A 21,461-nucleotide genomic window follows, 5' to 3' on the forward strand; every position below is an offset into this window, starting at 1 on the left:
TCTATCACGTCTAGAAAAGTCAAGCTAGGATGAGAACAATTAACATCCCTAGGACCATGGCTGTAGCACCTTCTGAAGCTTTCAGCAAAGTAGCTTTTAAAAGAGAAGAATAGCTTTCTACGGGGGGGGGGGGGGGGAACCTCCAGCAAAAACACTGAAAGCTTCATCATGACCAAACAAGGTGCAACCAAATGGCTTTATTTATCCCAGTCCAAGCACAAAAAGGGATTAGTTCTCCTTCTAAAGGCCAGGGATTTCCTATCAGGGTACTGCAAAGCCTGTGACTGGAAATAATGCACTGGGACACCAACACCACTAACGCTCCGGACTCCAGCATCCAGACCCATAGTCACAACAGCCTCCCTTAAATCTTCACTGCTGAGTGATTAAGGAATAGAATAGAGAACCAGGAGACCTGTGTTCTAGTCCCAGCACCACCATTGCTTCACTGTGCAACTGGCTAAATCACCTCACTTAGCTGTGCCTCAGATTTCCCATCTGCATATGAGGAGAATACTAACCTCACATGGGTGTTGTGAGGCTTAAGTAAAAAGGGCTCCCAAAACTCTGAGCTACTTAGATGAAAGGCACTACGGAAATGCAAATAATTATTAAGGTTATTATAGCAAATTAACACTCTGCCCCATAGACAGTTTTAATCTGTGAATTTTAGCTGCCAAAAACTTCTCTCTACAGATCCACCAGAAAGACTCAATCTGTAACACAACTCTGAGAGCCAAACTATTTATTTACAGAATCCACCTTTCTGAAAGAGCTTGGTGCTGCTTATTTACCATCTTTTTTTCCTAGCTAGTTATAAAGATGGCAACAGCTTCCCTGTGAGACTCTACATTTGGCTGTAGAGGCTGTGGGGACTGCTTTGAAGAAATAGGGTGGGTTACTTCTGTATATAAAATACACACAATATACAGTAAAGGGAATGCTCCTGAAGTCTTGGCCTCCTTTGTAAACAGTCATTAAAATAAATAGGCAATTTCCATAACTCAGTACCACTGGTTCAGTTTATTCACTCTCAAAGGCTCCCAAATCAAAAGTAACAATCACAAGAGATTTGTTAGAAGGAACAACAGTTCTGAATCCTCAGTCTTTACCAGAGAAAAGCCCTTCTTTAAATCGACAGAATACTTGGCCCTGTGACTTCAAGAAGCTTAAACCTGGAGTTTTCCAGTAAACTGCATTTCATTATCACTTTCACAGACTGCCACAACTGCACTCCACTCCCATGGGGTTATGAAGGACTTGCAGCTATTGATCTAGTCAGTGCCACATATCGTCATCCTAATACACCATGTGGAGGAAAGGTGAACTTCGACAAACGTTTCCCCCGCCCCCGGAGTTCACTTTCAACTGGAAAAAAACCTAGCAGATTTCCTTTGTTAGTAGCCAGTTTACTTTAGGTTGAGGGTTTCTCATTTTAAACCACCAAGGGTATGTCTACGCTGCAATTAAACACCTGTGGCTGGCCCGTCTCACAGGAGTTGGGCTGTCGGGCTTTGAACTTGCGGCGTAGACGTTCAGGCTGGGTTGGATCCTGGGCTCTAGAATTCTCCCCTTCCTGGGGTCTCAGAGCTTGGGCTCCAGCCCGAGCCCGAACGTCTGAACTGCAATTTTACAGACCTGCAGCCTGAGCCCTGCCACAGGTGTTTAATTGCAGTGCAGATATAGGCTATACGATGGTCTCCTCCTCATTCAGAATACATGGAATCATTATATAGTTACTATAGTGACAGCCACAGTTAAATTTGAAAAACAGGTTTCATCCGAACGCCCCCTTTTGCAGTTGCTCACAGCTTTCACAAATGGAATTTTTTATGTAAATTTTTTTGAATACTAAGAAAGAGAAATCTCTTCAACAACAGTCAAAGTTAAACTCAAGATTAAGATATAAAATAAGTAAAACAGACGGGAGGAAGGAGAAGAAAATCTTAATATTGTGTAGAGTTTTGATATGGCAACTAATAAACGTGTTAAATGCCTAAATGCAAGAAAAACTAGAAGCTTGGGTCTCAACATGAGATGAAAGACTTTAATTGACACTATCTACTAAAAAGACAGAAGGAGAAGATGAGAAGCATCAACCACAATATGTAATCAATATATCACAAAGAAGAAAGAGACTGGTAGCAAGTCTTGTCAATGTAGCTTTAAGGCCTTCCATAGGTCAATTTATAATTGTGTATTTCTGTATAATACTGATATTATCTCAAGTTGTAAAACAAGTTTTATAAGATTTCTGCTATAAAAATGGATCTGATCATAAATAAAATTTTAAAAGTCACAGCTAAGCCAAGAGGCTTTTTTTTTTTTTTTAAGTTTCAGAAAAATCTATTCAGCCATTTTTGAGCAGTGTTAAAAAAAATACTCCCAAAAATCTCTTATTTGTTTAATAAATTCCACTCAGTATTTCTGTGCATGCACAACTTAACACCAGCAGAACAGATTTTGTTCAAATATACTTTGGTTTGTAATAGTACTGAGGCTTAAAAATCAAGTCAAGTCTTAAGATCGGTATCGTCGACACCTTACTTATTACGACACCTTATGTAGCAAGGCTACATAAGAAATTCCAGATTGTATTATAGATAAATTATTAATTAATACAATGAATTAAAGAGGACATTGGCTGAATTCATTCCATGGTGCAACTCCACTGAAGGCAAGAGAGTTACACTAAGTCTGAATTTGGTGCCATAATTCAAAGACACAAGGGGGCAGAGTTATACTTAGCTTTGTGGGTTGGATTCCTCAACTTTAACACTATTAATGCTACAATTTTGCATGGAGTATCTACATGTAACCGAAAACCCACATAAGCACAAGTCTCTACCTATAATGAATGGGCATTATTTGGAACCTCTGAATACTAGTGGGAAAGCTAAAACCCATACCTGAAAGTAAAGACAACAGGATTATAAACTCATAATAATATATAAACCTACTATAACTATCACAGTTCAGGGCTGTCAAGGATGGTTTTAGAACAAGGCAAATTCACGTTAAACTTGGGGGTTGGGGTAGGAGACACTTAAGGGGAAATAGAGCATACGAGAAAGGAAAGTCAGCACCACCACCCCTAGGTACAACTTTCCCTGTCAGCATTGCCTGCTGACTTCTCCAATACTGAAGATACAGCTCTTTCAAAAAACTGTGGTCTAAATGATACTGCCAACACATCCATAAATTTTTTTTATCCTGTCCTGCAACCCACAATGCCCAAATAGCTCTTTTTAGGGCATTTCCCACTGCTACAGGGCAGAAATATAGGTTTCTACCCTTTTACATCTTGTTGAAGGTAACTTCCCCACCCCCCTTCTCCTGCATGGCTAGAATGATTAGATTCCAAGGTACCAAATGTTTCATGCAATTCTGTTTGGGGAATTTGCTCCTGATTAGAAATGAGCATGTCTATCTCACATATAAACACTCCTGTTTAAAACGAGATAAATGTCCTGCAAACGAACTTTCAGCTTACTCACTGTGATTCAGCTTCATAAGTATTGGAACTGGATCAGTACAGCCATGGACATGTCTGGAATTAAGATATGCTATGGGGCGAACACACACTGGTCACTAGAACCCAATGGAGCGATCCCATGGAAACGTGAAAGGTGAGAGGTGATCTGTCTCATTCAGGAGCAGGGCCAGCTCCAGGCACCACCTTTCCGAGCAGGTGCTCGGGGCGGCACTGAGAACGGGGCGGCCAGCCGTGTCCCGCAGCGGCAATTCAGTGGCAACTCCACTGCTGTTCCCGCCGCAGCAGCTTTTCAGCGGCAGCGCAGCAATTCGGCTGCGACTGCTTGGGGCGGCAAAATTGGCAGAGCCGCCCTGTGCGGGAGACAGATCTCGGGAAAGGCTGAGAGAAGCATTCGTGTCGGACATCGGGCAGACTTATTTTTCCAACGATGAAGGGGAACAGAATGGCAACACACCACCTCACACATGTGAAAGAGAGCAGAACGATGGAGGGGATTTATAGTTAAAAAAAAAAGTTATATTAAAGTAGAAGCTTCAAAATATCTCGCTTTTTTTGGGGTAAGTTTACATTCTTATGATGATCCCCCAAATCAGCGCTGATTATCAGGAAAATCCAATGGAGTTTGGTCACATGACTGAGCTGCTGAAAACTCTATGCCATCTTCCTCAACTGTGTTTTACAAGTCTGTGGTGGCATAGGGTTGCCATGTGTCCAGTTTTCGACTGGAATGCCTGGTCGAAAAGGGACCCTGACTGCTCCAGTCAGCACTGCCGACCAGGCTGTTGGAAGTCTGGTTGGTGGCGCTAAGGCAGGCTAGTCCCTAGCTGTCCAGGCACTGTGCTGCACCCCGGAAGCGGCCAGCAGGTCCAGCTCCTAGGCAGGTCGCCCATGGGGCTCCATGCGCTGCTCCTGCCCCAAGCACTGGCTCCGCATTCCCATTGGCTGGGAACCGTGGCCAATGGGAGCTGGGGGGGGGTGTGCCTGCGGGCGAGAGCAGCGCGTGGAGACCCCTGTCCCCCTGCCAAGGAGCCGGACCTGCTGGCCACTTCCAGGGCACAGCGCAATGCCAGGACAGGTAGGGAGCCTGCTGTAGCCCCACTGCACCGCTGACTGGGAGCCACCCAAGGCGAGCCCGTGCCCCAACCCCCTGATCCCCCCAAACCCAGAGCTCACTCCTGCACCCCTCATCCCCAGCCCCACCCCAGAGCCTGCACCCCAACTGGACCCCTCACCCCTCCAACACCCCAACTCCTGCCCCAGCTTGGACTCCCCTCCCACACCCTGAACCCCTCATTTCTGGCCCGACCCCGGAGCCCGTACCCCCAGTTAGAGCCCTCTCCCCCTCTCACACCTCAACCCCCTGCCCCAGCCCAGTGAAAGTGAGTAAGGGTGGGGTACAGCAAGCCACCAAGGGAGGGGGAATGTAGTGAGTGCGGGGTGGGGCCTCAGGGAAGGGGCGGGCCTAGGGTGTTTGGTTTTGTGCGATTAGAAAGTTGGTAACCCTATGTTGGCACTACATGTAACAGAGAATGAAGGCCCACAGTGGGGCTGTGTAATAACAACTGGAACCAGAGTAACCTGACCAGCTCTCCAGAGGAAGATGTGTATTCAGGTGGTTTTCAGACACTGCATGGAGGAGCTGGGCCTCTTATAAAATGCTCCACATTCCAAAAAAAGAAGGGAGCCTGGAAACAGAAGGCTAAAACAGTTTCTGCTGAAATCGCCAGAATTTCCATAGAGCAGTGAAACTGTATGAAAGTTAAGGGGATTATTCTCACAGATCGGAACATTTCCAGTTTGCCAAGAGCAAAAAAGGCTGAGATGAGGAGTCATTTTCCAGAAAAAACAAAAGACCTATTTGGTGAGTTCAAAGGAGTCTCTGTCTCCATGGTCATTTAATGATATGGTCATTGCAATGGTGTTGTAAGTACTGACATCTAGGACATCCAAGAGGGAGTTCTAGAAGGGAGAACTCTACTTCTCAGGTTGTCTTCTATATTCAGGTATGACTGTAGGGTTCAGTGTGAATATCTGAGGCCCAATGGTTATTCTGCCTATTCAGAGCTAATTAACGTCTTGATAAACATGCCAGTAACACAGCCGTACTGCATTTCGCACACTTTCCCACACTTTTTTTTTTAAATAGTGTATCAGACACAGAACTAGAACTTGGCACTGCACTTCTGAGATAATTAAAGTCTTTCAGCCTATTGGCTTTTTACATAACCCAAGATATGTTATAATTATACAAATACACTGCCTATCAGGCTTGATCACTTATGACATGGCTTTGGTACTATCTCCTAGTCTATTGTATAGTCTGTGCTGTACTAATAAGCTGTAATAGCGATACTTAGCACTTTGAAGATATAAGGATGGAAATATAAAAGTGCTTTGCCAACACTGGCTAATTAATACTTAAAAGATGCCAGTGAGGTAGGCAGGCTGGTAAGCATTATCACCAATTTACAGATAGGCAAGTAGGTATGATGAGGTTCAGCAATCAGCCTAACAACAACAAATACTGTAGTGTGTCAGCAACAGTGGAAATGAGGCATTCCTGGCTTCCTGTTTCCTGCGCAGATCACTCAACTATGCAGCCACTCTAATAAATAATAGGATTATTATTTATATAGTGCCAAGCTTGCTAGGCATAAACTCTCTGCCTGAGGAACTTACAGCCCAAATACTACACTGTTAAAAAACGGGAGAATTTCCTACAGAAAACTATCTGTACCTTTCCAGCAACGGCAGCATGTGAATCATTTTCTTAGTAGTTTTTAAATATAACACTACTTTGCTGCTGGGCCTCTATTGCAACCAATGTGCTACTGCCTGTTAAGTTAACATTCTGTTGGAGTCAATAAAATGTTAGACTCTACCTAATAAATTCAGCAGCACAAATAGGTACCTTCTGCCTGCACATGTCTGGCAAATTCATCTGCAGCCAAGCAGATGGTTATTACCTTCAGTTTGCACTCCAGTAGAAGTATTTACTGTTTCCCATCACAGCCCATTTCTATACTTATTTCTTAGGTTCGTCTTCCAAGAACAGCACTTTGTATAAGAGCAGCACAGTGCAAAAAAAGGCCAACCTAGGAGATTAATAGATCAAATTTGGCCTGTGGAGAAAAATGGGACAGGCATACCCTTTGATGCAAGGGCTATAGCAGCATGTTGTTTCCCACTAAGAATTCCTGGCTGCCACTGAATGGAAGAGATTATTCAATAACTGCTTCATGCTGAGAGGATTCACATATGCATGCACCCCTCCCTCCCAAAAAACTGTTCATAACCACTTGGTGGAGACCATCTGTACCAACAGAGAAATAATTAGTAGTTAGGGAGACAGACTATTCAATACCAGGTTTCAGAGTAGCAGCCGTATTAGTCTGTATCCGCAAAAAGAAAAGGAGTACTTGTGGCACCTTAGAGGCTATCAAATTTATTTTAGCATAAGCTACAGAATGCATCTGATGAAGTGAGCTGTAGCTCACGAAAGCTTATGCTCAAATAAATTTGTTAACCTCTAAGGTGCCACAAGTCCTCTTTTTCTTTATTCAACACCAGTTTGAGAGAGACAGGCCACAGTCCTTCAATAACCTCTGATGTCCACTGACTCCAAAAAACAGTTTAAAAACTGGCAGAAAGTGCGAGACTGTTGCAAAGGATTTTGTGCCAACTATATTCCCACTTACCAATGAAAGCCCAGTTTGAGAAGTTTCACTTTACAGTAGGATAGCTCTTCCTACATATTAGGATACTAATCATCCAGATTAACCTTGAAGGATCAGGGCCTGATTCTCCTTTCTTGCTTGTTTTACATCAAGTCGTTTTGACTTCAATGGAGTTAATGCCTCATTTAGACCAGCATGGCCAAAGAATCAGACCTTCTGTTTCTCACATTGTCTAACAAGAAAAGGGGTGGGGGGAAAAGAACATTGGTGGTAATACCCATGAAAAGATAGGCTGCTGCTTCTTGCACATAAACAGAACAACTCACTTTCAAAAGCTAAGGGGGTATCCAAAAAGAACAGATACTCTCATAAAGCTCTTTATAGCTCTAATCTAAGAGGACTGATGGCCCTTAACTAGATCAGTTTAATGAGATTTCTGCAGCTAAGTCTTGAGAGACTACAGAATGCACAGCCCATAGTCCCTATAAATATCACTTTCATTTTACACAGTGCATGCCCACATACTGCATATTTAAGGCAGAAGCAAGGAAGTGGCCCATGGCAGTGCTGAAGAGTGTTGTTTTTTTTTTTAAAACCTTTTTAAAGCAGAGAAGCAGCTCAGTGGTATCTCCATCTAGTTCCTATACGGTGCCCATCATCATGCTGCCTGAGTGCCTACAACCATAGCATTTCCAAAAGGATTGTACTCGAACGATTAGAGCACAGAAACAGCAGTCAGGACTGGTGTACTATCCTGACCCTGTCATTGACTCTCTGTGGAAACTTGACAAGTAATTTAACCTCTAGGCCTCCATTTACTCCTCTGTAAACGAATGTGCACTGAGATCTGAGAGGGTTAATACATAGTTGTACTGTATGTTTAGATCCTTGGATGAAAGACACTATTACGAAATGTTAATTATTCTTGATGAATTACCAAGAAGGGCCCAAAGCAAAATCCCACATCAGAACATCCCTGAGCTTTGCGGTATCTCAGATCCAGCCCCACATTAGTGCAATGCATGCCTATTTCTACTCTGCTATAGCCTTACGCTTTCCCACATTTGGGGACTAGTGTTTTCATATGGGTATGTCTTTGTTATGCAAAGCAGCTTCCAAGAAACACATTGTGATATTAATGTGTTTCACACTGCGTCACGAGGAGTGAAATATAAGAACACGATGGAAAAGTAAGAACACAATGGAGAGAGAGAAATGTTCAGACAGATATTCAAAAGATGTAAATAAATAGGGATGGAGGGGGGGAATTCAAGCAGAAATCTAAAAATCAAGCCAGCAACATATGCAAATGGCAATCTGACCACGGCTTTCAGGTAATCTGCACTTAGCTGAAAGCCGAGATCCTCCCTTCCTACTGCCCTCAACAAGAACAGTCATCAGTATGGCTAATGAACTCTAATGTACGTGGGACTTCCTTTTATACTTAACAAGTCAGAGCTAGCATAGAAGCTTGTGTTTTGTGATGGTGAAGGAATGGCTAGATTTACATTGTGCTTATTAGTGAACCTTCTGAGATTTCCGATTAAGACTAGAATAGATCTTTAGATGCATTTCAGATGCCTAGAGAAGTGGATTACATGGGTCAAAATGGAAGTGCAGACAAATCAAGGATTCTATTCTGCACTTATTTCCAAGGGGTATTTTTTAGTGTAGACAAGAGTGATGCTATCCATCACCATTACTCAGATTACACAGACTGTTGCAATCTGGAGAATACCGGAGTCCTGAGTAAGAAGGAATGCGGTCCACTTAAAACAAGGAAAAGGGGAGAAACTTGCCCAACTCAAGCAAGTAAAATGTGCATTTTTTTTTTTAAAAAGGTGTTGACTAAAGTGTGAAGTCTTGTCATCAGAAACTGAGGTGCGGATGGTCAGGCCTTGAGGTTGGAATGATGGCAGTTGGGCTCAGCGGTTGAAGCGGTGGAAGTCGAGCTTAGCTATCAAAGCCAAGGGTCAGACCTGGAATCAGGAGCCAAGAGCAGGGTTGGGACAAAGCAAGAGTAGGGCTGAGAGCAGGGCTGGAGCAGGATGAGGCCTGTGGAGTCTGTCACCACTATCAGGTAGAGGAGAATTCCAAGCCATGAGGCTAAACTGAGCAGACAGACGCTGTTTCGCCTCTGAGGCTTAAATACCTGCTCAAAGTCATCAGACCACCTTGCGGATTGCCTAGAGCCTAACACAGGAATGAATCATCCCTCCATGTGGCTTAATCAGGCTCTAGTTCAGGGATGACTCATCAACTCACAAGTAGCTACATGGGGCAATTTTGTTGGCATATGTTTTTCCACTATAACTACACAGGTATAACTATGCTGGAAGAATGTGCTCACATTACTTTGTTTATGCCATCTTAAGCTACTGCCTTTGTGAATTATTGCATCCAGACACCTCTGCACTTTCTCAAAATAACGGCACAACTTTCTGGGCAGATATCCCATGGTGTGATGTTCCATAGCTAGGCTCTATGCATTCTGGGACCTTCCTTGCATCGAATTGTGGGATGCCTACAGGAACCTAATGGAATTTTGGGATTTGAGGTCAAACTCCTATGACTCCTTACCTGATATCCCAGAATTCATCTGGTTTTGGCCAGCCACTATCTACTGGGCAGAAGAAGGATCCTTAAACAGCAAGGGAAGGAGAGTGGGGGCTGGCACGCTTAGTCCAGCATCTATCGGGATCTAGGGATTTGGTATATCATGGAAAAAAACACTTTTGAGCTTAAACTTTCCAGAACAGATGCCCTTTTGATCACTCAATGGAGGATGGAGGTGGTGATTATATTAAAAGCTAAGGAAGGAGAGAACTAAGGTGCGTGTCTGGCTTCCTAATTAGCAGTATCTGGCCAACATGGCAGCTCCCAGGTGGTCCTAGGAATAAAGTTATTTAACTCCCCTGATACATTTCCCTCCTCTTAAGGAAATGCATTCAGTATTTGACTTCGGAGACCTGGACAGTTTTTTGTAATACAGCACATAGTATTCACTGGTTGAGGTCCCCTCTGCAACACTGTCAGGCTGGCTATCCACCTGGGTCTCAGGAGTCATTTGCAGTGCTGTCTCTGACTGCATCTTAAGCGCAAGGTTGGGTTGTCTGGAGGAATGTCTCTTCATTGGGGTATGGGATAGGCTGGGTTCCTTCCAAACTGTCCACACCACACCGGGATTCCACAGTGGCATTCCTGGTAAAAATCCAGTCCTGTGCTCCTGGTAAGCTCATGCACTGGGAGTACTGCCAAAAGTCTTGGTTTTGTCTTTAGCATTTTTATAGTTCTGCAGGAGCATCTTGGCTCTGGTATGGCAGTGGACCCTATCCTGGGAGTACCCCTTCTCCCACATTTGTTCCACTGCTTGAAACAGCTGCTTGAAGAGCTTTGTGCTCCAGTGACTCATTTTAAGACAGGAGTGGTCATGCTCCTCTCCCCAGACAGCAAGTAAGTCCAGAAACGCCAGATGGGATCACACGGGCATAGCTACTGTAATGGACTCTAGCTATGTGAACTTACCACAAGCTGGAACGGCAAAGGGGCATATCTGTGTGCGCGCCAGAATTTAAAAAGGGAGATGACATCTAGTCAAGACAACCCTGGAGCAATGGAGGGCACACAAGTCAAAACAGGCTGATTCGGGTGTGAAGAAATGCAGTGGGGGATGGTAGCAGGTGATGTGTCTGAAGCAGGAATGTTAATTTAAAATAGGAGTGTAGTCACATAAGTCTTAAAGTGTATAACTCATCCTGGAATAGAGTTATATAGCTTCCAAAGCAGATTAATTAAAACGGGATAAAATGCCTGATAACTCAAAAAACTCACCACTTTTGGGTGTGGACACAACACAATTTATTCTGGAAAAAAATAAAGTTATACTGGGGGGCAGGCAACAAAAAAAACTCTTCCCACGCAGAGAAGCCCTAAGTCAAAGTTTTTCCCAGGCAAATTTAAACTGAGGAATTATCACTTACTAAGCAGATCAGGCCAGATTTCTGACCTTGGCAAGACTGCTCTTTTTAAAAACTGATCTTTAATGAATCCATCATATCAGGCAGCATCACACTGTTTCAGCATGAGGCAAGAATACCTCCTCTTTCTGCCTATTCAAATTCCTTCCACATGTATCTTGTGGCCACAGCAAGGAAAACCCTTGCTCCTGGGTGCTGCTTTTTGGTGGAGGTTGGGTCTTTGTGGCAGAGAAACCCTCTTCCTATGCTATTACTGCATTCCGTCAGAGGACAGGAATCCCCACACTCAGATGAAATTTGCACTGAAATATTACACCTATTCCCACCCAAAGCAGCGTATGTGGCTGTACGTTCTAGATGCTCTTAAGGAAATGCATTCAGTATTTGACTTCGGAGACCATTCTTACTACTAATATATGCAACTGCACCAGTCTTTACTGTTACCTTGTCCTCCTACCTTTCTTTTGCATGTTTAGTCACCTACTGAATATCGTCTGCACCCTAAAGCTGTGAGATGTCTGGGGCAGATACTGTCTTTTGTTATTTGTTTGTACAGTTTCTAGTACCATGGGGCTCTGATCTTTGTCTTGGGGTCCTTAAGCGCCACTGCAGTAGAAAAAACAATTATGTGGTCAGAACTCCCACTTCCTGGAAAGAAGATCTTTGGGGCTGGGAAGGAGAGGCACAGAAGATATACACACATAAATAAGCATCCCAAACTAAATCCCTCAGAAGGCAGTGGGTTTGTCCCCAGTTGTTTTACTACGCACTTACCAATGTTAAGCCAAGTCAATTATTCCCCTGCATCATTCTTTCCATCTTAGCAAAGATTAAAATCTCAAGAAATTTTGCTAATGTGATTTTATTTGTTTGAAGGGAGCAAAAAGTATTGTACTCTTCCATGTAAACATAGGCACAGTATTTACAGACACGCTGCCACTTACTGAATCTTTCGTCTTAGTACAATAAACCAAGATTGCATCACCCGTTCTTGCATAACCAGCTGGCATAGGCTCTTCCGGTGACTGGAAACTTGTTTCTTTGTATTCCTTTGCATTGCATTATCTGGAGGGGCTTTTACAGGCCTTGGGGAGTAGTTCCAGACTGCTGATAGAGATACAACACGTACTGAAATTTACCAATTTATTTTCTTAATTGGAGTATCCATCATAGGGGATTTTATAACAAGAATCAGTGTTGTATCTGAAATCAGGCTGTCAGGATTTATGAAGTACAGAATGTGTTCTCCTAAAAATGAAAGTTGAGTTTTGCAAACTATTAAGCCCTTTTTCCTCGACAGAGAAATACCCTTTTTCAATGCATTAAAAGAGATAGCAAACCTTATAAAAGGCACTAATGACATATTCCTTTCCAAGTCTAAGGGTCACTTCTCCATAATTATTTCCCCTCAACCGCCCTGCTACCTTAAACATAGCAAACTATTCATGGCTCCCCCAGACCCCCTCATCCTAGGGGTTCTGTGACTGACTGCTCCTGGTTCTCATCCCACTTTGCTGACTGCCCCTTCAAAATATCTTCCTGTTCTCAGAGATTTGTCTTTGGTTCTCTTCTACCCCACCACTGTCTCTCGACCCTCACACTGAGGAGAACCTACCTCATAGACAAGTCAGATTGGAAGGAATCTGGATAGGTCATCTACTCCAGTCCCTTGCACTGATGCAGGACTAAGTATTAGATAGACCATTCCTGACAGGTGTTTGTCTAACCTGTTCTTAAAAACTTCCAGTGACAGAGATTCCACAACCTCCCTAGGTAATTTGTTCCAGGGCTTTATTACTCTTACCATTAGGAAGTTTTTCCTAATGTCTCACTTAAATATTCCTTGCTACAATTTAAGCTCATTGCTTCTTGTCGTGCCCTCAGTGGTTAAGGAGACCAATTTATCACCCTTCTCATAGAATCATAGAATATCAGGGTTGGAAGGGACCTCAGGAGGTTATCTAGTCCAACCACCTGCTCAAAGCAGGACCAATCCCCAATTAAATCATCCCAGCCAGGGCTTTGTCAAGCCTGACCTTAAAAACTTCTAAGGAAGGAGATTCTTCTCTTTACAACGTCTTACATACCTAAAGACTTACGTCCCCCCTCACACGTCTCTTTTTCAAATTAAAACAATATTTCCTTGTAGGTCATATTTTCTAGATCTTTAATAATTTTTGTTGCTCTCCTCTGGACTTTCTCCAATTTATACACATACTTCCCAAAGTGTGGTGCCCGGAACTGGACACAATACTCTAGCTGAGCACTATCAGTGCTGAATAGAGTGGAAAAATTACTTCTCCTGTCTCTTGCTAATACTTCCCAGAATGTTGTTTGCTTTTTTTTTTTATTTGCAACAATATTACATTGTTGACTCATATTTAGTTTGTGATGCATTATAACCCCCAGATCCCTTTTTGCAGTACTCCTTCTTAACCAGTCATTTCCCATTTTGCATTTGTGCAATTGATTATTCCTTCTTAAGTGTAGTACTTTGCATTTGTCCCTATTGAATTTCATCCTATTTGTTTCAGACCATTTCTCCAGTTTGTCCAGATCATTTTGAACTTTAATCCTATCCTCCAAAGCGCTTGAAACCTCTCCCTCTCCCAGCTTGGTATCATCCGCAAGCTTTATAAGTGTAACCTCTATGCCATTATCTAAATCATTTATGAAGATATTGAATAGAACTGGACACAGGACAGATCCCTGCAAGCCTCTACTCGATATGCCCTTCCAGCTTGATTGTGAACTATTCATAACCACATTCTGAGTATGCTTTTCCAACCACTTGTGCACCCACTGTGACATGTCATCACATATTCTTATGTATATTCTGAAAATATGTTTATGATAGGACTATGACAACAGATATAGTTTATGCAAGATGGCTCATGTGAGATATCATTGGAAAGGTTATGATTTACTGAATGTGATTTTCCAATTTGTATACATGTATCATTTCTGTATCTGAAGTTAGGAATATTGACTACGTATCTGTATTTCAACTATGCTACTTTGGGTGATGTCCACTGCTAACAACTTCAGGTACAACAATGGAAAAGCCAGACAGGGCAGATGGCCCATCAGTGAGGACAACAGACTGAAAAGCTTGGTCCTCCTGTGGACGCTCCATACTGCCACTGACTCATGGATGCTGTGATCCTACAGAGTCAGGTGGTATTGTCACCCGATACTAAAACTTAACCTGGGACTTCTTGTAATTTTCCACTGTAAGGGAAGGAGGGTCACACTAGGAAACAAAGGACTCCTGCCTTATGCAAATCCTATTTAAGGGTGGGGAATGAGGTAATCCAGGTTGGCAGTTCTCCCCTGCTTCCCCACCCAAGATGACTGCTGGAAACAACTAAGACTGAACTGAGGGAAAGAACTGGACCCAGGCTGGAAGGGCATCCGGCCTATGAAGAAGATTATTAGAACCACATTTAGGGTGAGAATTTACATGTAACCAGTTTCTTTAGTGTAATAAGCTTAGTTTGCGTGCTATGTTTCATTTTCTTAGTAATCTGCCTTGTTCTGTCTGCTATCTCCTTAACTACTTAAAATACACCTGTTATAGTTCATAAATTGACTTCTTGTTTACAATATAATCCAGTTTATGTTATTTCTAACTGGGGAAGTGGGGCAAGAATTTGTGCATACCCTCCTCCACATTGAGGGAAGAGGCAAATTTCATATAATTTTGGGTTTGTACTACCGGGGTGGGAGGATATCTGGGTGCTGTGGCAAGCCCCTTAAGCTGAGCCTTCCCAGAGCGGATCTCTGTCTCTGTGTAAGCTGGGCGTGGCCCTGCCTGTGTGCATGGCTGGAAAAGGCTGGGGAGCTTAGCCCAGCAAAACCAGGTAACAGGGGGCCCAGGCTGGCAGAACAGCCTGCCTCAGCAGCGTCCCAGCACACCAGGTGACATCCCAGGGGGTCCAGCCCATCAGGCCCATCTTATAGTAGGTTGGTCTAGGCTATATTTCTCTAGTTTGTTTATGAAATGGTCACGTGAACCAGTATCAAAAGCCTTACTAAAGTCGAGATATATCATATCAACTGCCCACTGCCTCCTCCTACATCCACAAAGTTTGTTACCCTGTCAAAGAAGTGTACTAGGTTGGTTTGACGTGATTTGTTCTTGACAAACCATGACGACTATTACTTATCACCTTATTTTCTTCTAGGTGCTTACAAATTGATTGTTTCATTATTTGCTCCATTATTTTTCCAGGTATCGAAATCTGACTGATTAATCAGTTAATCTGACTGATCTATAATTCCCTGAGCTGTCCTTTTCCCCTTTTTATAAATAGGCACGATATTTGCCTTTTTCCAGTCGTCTGGGATCTCTCCCATTCTCCATGAGTTCTCAAAGATAATCGCTAATGGCTCAGAGAACATTTCAGTCAGTTCCTTAAGTATTCTAGGATGTATTTCATCAGGCCCTGCTGACTTGAAAATATCTAACTTGTCTAAGTAAGTCTTAACTTTTCTTTTCCTATTTTAGCCTCTGATCCTATACCATTTATACTGATGTTCACTATGGTAGTTGTCCAATCACTGCTAACCGTTTTGGTGAAAACAAACAAAAAAGGGCATTTAACACTTTGGCCATTCCTGTGATTTCTGCTATTTTTTTGCCTCCTCATAGAGTAACAGGTCTACCCTGTCCTTTGTCTTCCTCTTGCTTCTCATATATTTGTAAAATGTTTTCTTGTTTCCCTTTATGACCCTAGCTAATTTAATCTTGTTTTTTGTCTTAACCTTTCTAATTTTCTTGCGACATGCTAGTGTTATTTTATATTTATTTTTCATAATTTGACCAACTTTCCACTTTTTGTACAACTTTTGTTGTTGTTTGTTTGAGGTCATTACCTACCAATTCTCTGAGTTTGCTAAAGTCTGATTTCTTAAAGTCCATTGTCTTTATTCTGATGTTCTTCCACATCTGCTCCTATAATCTCATTAACATTGTACTGAAGACTCAAACCACTCCCAACCTCCCCCTTTCCATCTATGCTGACATCTTCTCACATATTTCTGATACAGGCTATCCCCTTCCCAATCTTCCATCAACAGTGATCTCTCTATTGCACTTGTGGTCACTAAGGCTTTCAAACATGGAGCACTCTCCGACTCTTCCTTTCCCTTCTTTCCTCACATCCAGGCTCACACCCAACCTTTTGGTTTCTCCCTCTGACATTTGTACAAGCTGCCTTTCCTAAAAACTCCTTACGGAGGACAAGAGATATTTCTGTATTATTTTTAATAAACATGGGATGTGATTCAGTTTCCCCACTCACTTCTGTATTGCTACTTACTTGGTATGAAGGGGTTAATTTATTTTCAGAAACAGGAAAATAAATGATGAACTGACTAGGTGCAGGTCATGTAGACATGTATGGGTTGGTATGAATGGACAAGTAAGAACTGTCAACATAGGACTGGAGCTACTTCAGAGATACAATGGAGACCAATGTCCAGATCATTAACTTTAAACAATGGCTGCCCAAAGGGACCTAATGGATGTGATGGACAATTACCAGTCTGACTACAACGCTTCCCCTACCAGAATGCAGGGGGAGGCAGCACATGTGACTGGGGCTTGAGACAAAGGACTAAGTTGTTAGGAAAGCTCGTAAAAATCCTGCTCTCTCAGTGGAAGGGAACAATTTAATCTGGGAGGGCCAAGGCCAGAAAGTTTGTGGCAAGCGTGTAATCGGTCTATCAGACCAGGGCAAAGAGGAGCAAGGAGAAATTAGCAAGTTAGCGAAGATGTGTTTAAGCTTTGCTTTCCATTGAAACCCTAGGTCAGTAAATGCTGTATTCCAGCTGACTGATAAATAAGGTCTTGTTTTGAAAAGGCTGCCCTGTGTCACTGCCAACATCTGCTGACTGTATAGCTCCTAAGAGGGTAGGTCTCCAACAGGGGTCCAAGTTCCTTTAGACCTGCAGAAGGTGATGCTGAAGCCAGGGACTCAGTCTCAGAGTAGTGGAGTTGGGGGGCTCCCCCTGGAGCAAAATGGAGGGCCAGGGTCTAGCACTAAGAAGCAATCTTTCTGCAAATGCGTCCATTAAGATGGATCCATGCCCCATGGATCCATGAAATCCCCCACTGCTAAAAGCCAGGTTCATGCCCTATTTCTCTCTTGCTGGGTGGATATAACCTCTTCCTCTCCAACTTCCCTGTCATCTCTCCCCTCTCTGACCTACCCAACAAGCCATCATTTACAAAGTCATTAAAGTAATTCTATGACTTTTAATCTTGTAGGAATAGTCTTTCAAAACTCCCAGATGCAACTGAGTACTTAACCACCTTCTATATGCAATTACATGCTCAAGAACACAGGCATTAATAGCGCCGACACATTCAACTCCCAGCTCTTCAGCCACCCTCCTTAGTTCTTATTCTAGAACTGGGACCAAACCACAATATTCAGATCCAGACCCAGACCCAAGATTTCTCCAAAGTTCCATGGTGTTCAGATCTCGCGTTTTGATTTGGCCCATAAGAGAGGCTAGGTAGACATGCAACATTTGGATTTAGATCTTAACTACAGAGGAGGAGAGAATATTTGGATTGGAGTTTTTGCTTAATGTCAATCTCATTTGATTTAGCAGAAGCCAAAGAGAAATGATACAGCTGCAATTGTTTCTAATTGTATGACTTAATCACAACTACTCCCTTTCCACTGAGGCCAAATCCCAAAATGAAGTTGACCTTCACTGACCCTGAAGTTACTGCTTAACGTTCTGCCGCTGAGAGTGGCTGAAACTAATGTCTCAGGTAAAGTTAAAAGAGTGGAAGGCGTCACAAACGGCAAACAAGGAGCAAGGCAACTGAGCTAAAATATATTCACAAACTACAAAGTTAATGCAAAGAACACCCAAGGCCACAGTTATCTGAAGTGCATCATTGCATATAGCAGCCTGCCCTTCTTAATTCCCTCAGAGCCCTTTAAACATAATGTGACTATTCTGTGGTGCATGGTGGGACACAGACTGTGCATTTTAACAATGGAAGGATGGAACATCGGTATTTATCAGCAAAATCAATCCATGTGGGATTAGATGGTTCGGGAGCCTGGTAATGTAATAAGGAACTTTTCACCCCTAAGGGGCAGCACTTCCAGTCTGGTCCATGTTATTAAATGACCTAGAGGAAGAACATCAAGAAGAGGATTGAGGGCCACTGGCAAGCCAGTTTGGCAGAGTTGGCCTTCCTTCTGCCTTACACAATATCTGATCTTGCAGAGAAGTGTTCACGTTTCAATCAGCTTCAGCTGGCATCTTTCACCAGATCCTTCTTCAGAGGAAAAAAAGAACATCCCCCCTTTATGAAGAACGTACATTTCCTTTGGGAAGCATAGATAGTTGCAAAATTAATGTCTGATTGCATCCCACTATCACAACATCACCTGCTGATTCTCAATCCCACCAACATTTGAATGGAAGACGTTACTGGACACTTCTTAGAGTGGAAACTCAGATTCTCAGCAGCATCTTAAGACATTCTGCAAAGCAGTTTTAGTTTCTTCTTATATGATCTTTAATAGTTAATTTAAGTCATTCATTAGTTAAATGTGCAGAGCCACAGGGCTACATTCTACTCTCAGTTACACTGGAGTAAACTCCACTACAGTCAGTGGATGTGCACATGGAAAGAGCTAAAGTTTTGGCTCATTTTCAAGAGAGAAACACTGCTAAACACAGCAGACTAGACAGTTCTTGGCATGACTCATCATGGCTTGTATAAAATATCTTTTGATTTATTAGACAATGCTATTTCCTTTTTGCCTGATTTATTTAATGACCTTTTAAAGTCTTGTGGATTTAAGACAGTTATTTTCCTTCTGCCTGTTCACAGCTCAGAATTTAGTAACAAAATTAGGGCCAGATAATAGAGAACATTTTTAACATTACCAAAATGGGGAAGTTGCCTATAGTTCTAGGAAATACAGATTAACCTCAAAAAGCAATTAGTGGATTTCAAAAGATATTTAGGATCATTTCTTTCATTGAACCTCTAGCATATTAATCTTCTTCCTATTAGAAAAACAGAATTAGCCTGTATAGGGAATGACTTCTCTGCCACACAGTCACTAAGCGAATGTCAATTGCTGCTGGGAGAATCAGTTTTCCCCCCAGTTGTATAATGCTTTTTCACCACGATGATATGAAAAAATATCAAACTCACCAGCACAATAAGCACTACACAACAGCTTGTTGGAATGACAGGATAGGCTGTACTAAATGGGAAGGCAGGAAAGGTAGTTGTCGCTATAGAAATGACATTGGCTTATAATTAAACACAGTGTAACACACTCCTGCATACTGCATCAGCAACATTGTATTGGTCCATGCTACTTAATTCACAATATTACAGAAATTGCGGATTCTGCAACACTAGGCTTGCATCGTAATGTTGTCAACTGACAGCTGGGCTTCCCACTGTCAGGCCTGGGCAGTTGGGGCTCCCGCTGTCAGCCCAGGACGGCTGACAAAATTGTGGTGAAATCCTAATATTGTGGGATCCGCAATTACTGCCATATTGCAAATTAAGTAGGGCCTTAAAATAATTTTTAAAAAAAGTAAAAAATGCCTTGCGCATCATGCCCTCCCCCCCAGAACATTCCTGCATGCCCCACAGTTTGAAAACCTTTGCTCTATAGGGTGCATGTGTGTGTTTGTTTTTTCCAACTCACTTTATAACCATATATAACTGCATTGTTTTGACGATTATGAGCCTGTTTACTTTGCAGGATCATGTCTGTGCCCGGATGTGATCTCATTTAACAGCAACCCTGCCACCAAAAAGGTGAGAGTGCCCAAAATGCATGAGATGCTGTACAAACACATCTAGAATAAAAGGATGTATATTTAGATGGTCACACGCTTCAGGGATGAGCACAACATATGCTGCACAAACCCACAGGAAGATGCAATCCCAGCCCCTAAACACCTACACTCTGATTTCCTCTATACGTACAGATGAGCTTAGACAACGTAGGACATCTGAGACCAGCTCACCTTTGTTGACACAGCATTTTGGAGGCCATGGGAGCAAGCCTCCCAGCCCAGGTCAACAGACTTGGGCTCACAGGACTTGCACAAGCACTACGAAGTAGACGTAGACGGTGCTCTGAAGTTGCGGCTTGGGCGGGAGATCAACCTCCGAACCCCCTCCCCCGCCAGGCTTCAGAGCCTGAGCTCCAGCCCAAGCTGCAACTCCAAAGTGCTGTCTATGCTGCTATGTTTAGCACTCAGGTGTAGTTTGACTGCTGTATTGGGGGGGGGGGAAGGGGCGCGTGCTCCAGCCAGGCCAACCGAGTCGCTTGTGTGGGGCAAATTCCGCACCTGCCTGAGGCTTGCAGCGCTAGGCCCGCTGTGGGGTTACCGCTGCCCCAGTGTGTGTTCGGGACTCACACACGGACCCTGAGGGCTCAGTGTCCTTTCCTCTTTGGTTAAGTGGGTGTAGCTTCTCATGCCAAAACACGCTGAGTGGAGCGGGGTGTGTGTGTGTGTCTACAAACGTGTGCCTGTGTGCGTCCCTGAGGGCGAGAGAAATGCAAAGTGTGTGAGAGGGGCTGACCCAGAAACACATGTGCCCGAGTGCGTATACACAAACACCGCCCCCACCCCCATCTCGCACATGCTGAAGCCAGTTCCTCTGGCTCGCTGGCTCTCTCCCTGTCTGGAGTGGCAGGTACTCCTACGGCTGCGGATTACTGAGGCTGACTGGGGTGGGCAGGCTGACTTAGTGGGGGAGCCCCAGCTGCTGTGATGAAGTGCGGGAGCTGCGGAAGCTCCGGCACTGGCTGCTGCGAGTACCTGGACTGGATGCCACTGCTGTATTTCATGGTGCAAGTGGATACCACATGCTAGGCTCCCACTTCCCTGCCGCACTGCACAGAGACATGCAGCAGCGCAGGCTCCACTAGGACCACCAAACAGCCAGCACCCCAGGCTGCTTGGGGGTGAGGAGGAAGAAGTCAGGGATCAGAGGGGCTGCTGGAAGGGGCCCACCCTGGTGCATTAAGTTGAATACACTGAGCCTCGCCCCTCTGACCAAAGGTGCCCCCCTGACCACAGCGCCATGGGTAGTTGCCCTATTTGGGGGGAAACACCCCCCTTCCCCCATCAAAATGATGCCCATGGTTTAGAGTGCTAACACAAGCCCCACTAGCCTGAGTCTATTGATCCAGGCAGGGAGGCTTGCTTCCATGGGATTCAAAATGCTGTGTAAACGTACCCTAAGAAGAGTCGTTGACTCTTGGGCCTGGGACGTGGGACCATCTGACTAAGGTC

General features: G+C 43.6%; 1 protein-coding gene and 1 long non-coding RNA gene across 6 annotated transcripts in view; one reads left to right on the forward strand and one right to left on the reverse strand.

The window, feature by feature from the left end:
* The window catches only part of ITPK1 (inositol-tetrakisphosphate 1-kinase), a 256,116-nt gene that overhangs the window by 55,557 nt on the left and 179,098 nt on the right, over positions 1-21,461 (reverse strand). The gene's annotated exons all lie outside the window — the stretch shown is intronic.
* LOC140913331 (uncharacterized) overlaps positions 4,922-21,461 on the forward strand; it is a 49,168-nt gene continuing 32,628 nt past the window's right edge. The window contains exon 1 of the long non-coding RNA XR_012159542.2: positions 4,922-5,357. This is a non-coding gene — a long non-coding RNA (uncharacterized LOC140913331). The remainder of the gene's footprint in view (positions 5,358-21,461) is intronic.

The sequence above is a fragment of the Lepidochelys kempii genome, chromosome 6, assembly GCF_965140285.1.
Source record: "Lepidochelys kempii isolate rLepKem1 chromosome 6, rLepKem1.hap1, whole genome shotgun sequence".
Taxonomy (NCBI): Eukaryota; Metazoa; Chordata; order Testudines; family Cheloniidae; genus Lepidochelys; species Lepidochelys kempii.